Source organism: Arachis hypogaea, chromosome 13, assembly GCF_003086295.3.
Source record: "Arachis hypogaea cultivar Tifrunner chromosome 13, arahy.Tifrunner.gnm2.J5K5, whole genome shotgun sequence".
In the NCBI taxonomy this organism is placed as follows: domain Eukaryota; kingdom Viridiplantae; phylum Streptophyta; class Magnoliopsida; order Fabales; family Fabaceae; genus Arachis; species Arachis hypogaea.
The window spans coordinates 89369642-89373131 of record NC_092048.1 but is presented as its reverse complement, the minus strand read 5'-3'; the positions used below and the strand labels follow the sequence as shown (position 1 = coordinate 89373131).

Sequence of the window (3490 nt, the reverse complement as noted above, 5' to 3'; positions counted from 1 at the left end):
CTCATAATTTTCGAAAATATCATCAACAATTAATGTTTTGATTCAAAAATTTCAAGTTTGTTACTTACTTATTAAGAAAGATTCAAACTTTAAGTTCTAGAATCATATCTTGTGATTTCTTGTGAATCAAGTCATTAATTGTGATTTTAAAAATCAAATCTTTTTCAAAACTAATTTCAATCATATCTTTTCAAAAATATCTTTCTATCTTATTTTTTTTAAAATATCTTTTCTAACTCCTTATCTTCTTATCTTTTAAAATTTGATTTTCAAAATTTGTCTCAACTAACTAATTGACTTTTTGTTTGTTTCTTATCTTTTTCAAAACTACCTAACTAACTCTCTCTCTCTAATTTTCGAAAATCCCTTCCCTCTTTTTCAAAAATTCTTTTTAATTAACTAATTGTTTCAATTTTTAATTTTAATTTGATTTCATTCCTAATTTTCAAAAATCACTAACCCCTTTTCAAAATTTTATTTTCGAAAATCCTCTTTCTCTCTCATCTTCTTCTATTTATTTATTCATCTACTAACACTTCATCTCACCCAAATTCGAACCCCTCTTCTATCTGTGTTCGAATTTTCTCTTCTTCCCTTCTTTACATTACTTTCTTTTCTTCCTCTACTCATACAGGGGAACCTCTATACCTGGGTAAAAAGGATCCTTATTATTATTTTTCTGTTCCTTCTTTTTCATATGAGCAGGAGCAAGGACAAGAACATTCTTGTTGAAGCAGACCCTGAACCTGAAAGGACTCTGAAGAGGAAACTAAGAGAAGCTAAAATACAACAATCCAGAGATAACCTTACAAAAATTTTCGAACAGGAAAAGGAGATGGCAGCCGAAAATAATAACAATGCAAGGAGGATTCTTGGTGACTTTACTGCACCTAATTCCAATTTACATGGAAGAAGCATCTCCATTCCTGCCATTGGAGCAAACAATTTTGAGCTGAAACCTCAATTAGTTTCTCTGATACAGCAAAACTGCAAGTTTCATGGACTTCCATCTGAAGATCCATTTCAGTTCTTAACTGAATTCTTGCAGATCTGTGATACTGTTAAGATTAATGGAGTAGATCCTGAAGTCTACAGGCTCATGCTTTTCCCATTTGCTGTAAGAGACAGAGCTAGAGTGTGGTTGGACTCTCAACCTAAGGATAGCCTGAACTCTTGGGATAAGCTGGTCAAGGCTTTCTTAGCCAAGTTCTTTCCTCCCCAAAAGCTGAGCAAGCTTAGAGTGGATGTTCAAACCTTCAGATAGAAGGAAGGTGAATCCCTCTATGAAGCTTGGGAGAGATACAAGCAACTGACCAAAAAGTGTCCTTCTGACATGCTTTCAGAATGGACCATCTTGGATATATTCTATGATGGTCTGTCTGAATTAGCTAAGATGTCATTGGATACTTCTGCAAGTGGATCCATTCACCTAAAGAAAATGCCTGCAGAAGCTCAAGAACTCATTGACATGGTTGCTAACAATCAGTTTATGTACACTTCTGAGAGGAATTCTGTGAGTAATGGGACGCCTCAGAAGAAGAGAGTTCTTGAAATTGATACTCTGAATGCCATATTGGCTCAGAACAAAATATTGACTCAGCAAGTCAATATGATTTCTCAGAGTCTGAATGGAATGCAAGCTGCATCCAACAGTACTCAAAAGGCATCTTCTGAAGAAGAAGCTTATGATCCTGAAAACCCTGCAATAGCAGAGGTGAATTACATGGGTGAACCATACGGAAACACCTATAATCCCTCATGGAGAAATCACCCAAATCTCTCATGGAAGGATCAACAAAAGCCTCAACAAGGCTTTAATAATGGTGGAAGAAACAGGTTTAGCAATAGCAAGCCTTTTCCATCATCCACCCAGCAACAGACAGAGAACTCTGAATAAAATACCTCTAATTTAGCAAACCTAGTCTCTGATCTATCTAAGGCCACTATGAGTTTCATGAATGAAACAAGGTCCCCCATTAGAAATTTGGAAGCACAAGTGGGCCAGCTGAGTAAAAGAATCACTGAAACTCCTCCTAGTACTCTCCCAAGCAATACAGAAGAAAATCCAAAAGGAGAGTGCAAGGCCATTGACATAGTCAACATGGCCGAACCTAGAGAGGAAGGGGAGAACGTGAATCCCAAGGAGGAAGACCTCCTGGGACGTACAGTGATCAATAAGGAGTTTCCCTCTGAGGAACCAAAGGAATCTGAGACTCATCTAGAGACCATAGAGATTCCATTGAACCTCCTTATACCATTCATAAGCTCTGAAGAGTATTCTTCTTCTGAAGAGAATGAAGATGTTACTGAAGAGCAAGTTACCAAGTTCCATGGTGCAATCATGAAGCTGAATGCCAATTTATTTGGTAATGAGACTTGGGGAGATGAACCTCCCCTATCCACCAATAAACTAAATGCTTTGGATCAACTGAGATTGCCTCAGAAGAAACAGGATCCTGGAAAGTTCCTAATACCTTATACCATAGGCACCATGACCTTTGAAAAGGCTCTATGTGACCTTGGGTCAGGAATAAACCTCATGCCACTCTCTATAATAGAGAAACTAGGAATCCTTGAGGTACAAGCTGCTAGAATCTCATTAGAGATGACAGACAATTCCAGAAAACAAGCTTATGGACAAGTAGAGGACATGTTAGTAAAGGTTGAAGGCCTTTACATCCCTGCTAATTTCATAATCCTAGATACTAGGAAGGATGAGGATAAATCCATCATCCTTGGAAGACCCTTCCTAGCCACAGCAAGAGCTGTGATTGATGTCAACAGAGGTGAACTAGTCCTTCAATTGAATGAGGACTCCCTTGAGTTTAAAACTCAAGGACATCCTTCTGTAAACATGGAAAAGAGGCACAATAAGCTTCTCCCACTGTAGAGTCAACTAGAGCCCCTACAGTCAAACTCTAAGTTTGGTGTTGGGAGGCCACAACTAAACTCTAAGTTTGGTGTTGGGAAGTCTCAACAATGCTCTGAACATCTGTGAGGCTCCATGAGAGCCCACTGTCAAGCTATTGACATTAAAGAAGGGCTTGTTGGGAGGCAACCCAATTTTTATTTAATTATTTTTTTATTAGTTATATGTCTTCATAGGTTCATGATCATGTAGAGTCACAAAAACAACTGAAAAAAATTGAAGAAAAATCAAAAACAGCAGAAGAAAAATCACACCCTGGAGGAGGATCTTACTGGCGTTTAAACGCCAGTAAGGAGCATCTGGCTGGCGTTTAACGCCAGACAGAGCATGGATCTGGCGTTGAACGCTAGAAACAAGCAGCATCCTGGCGTTCAGACGCTAGAAATACACACTGAGGAAGAGCTGGCGCTGAACGCCAGAAACAAGCATCTGGCTGGCGTTCAACGCCAGAAATATGCTACAGATAGGCGCTGAACGCCCAGAACAAGCATCAATTCGGCGTTTAAACGCCAGAATTGCATGCAAAGGCCTTTTACATGCCTAATTGGTGCAGGGATGCAA

General features: G+C 38.8%; 1 non-coding gene across 1 annotated transcript; it reads right to left on the bottom strand.

Moving 5' to 3' along the window:
* Positions 1-1231: 1231 nt before the first annotated feature.
* Positions 1232-1339, bottom strand: LOC112739430 (small nucleolar RNA R71). Its single transcript, XR_003170366.1, has one exon. It is a non-coding gene; the product is annotated as a small nucleolar RNA R71 (small nucleolar RNA).
* Between the last annotated feature and the right edge of the window lie 2151 nt (positions 1340-3490).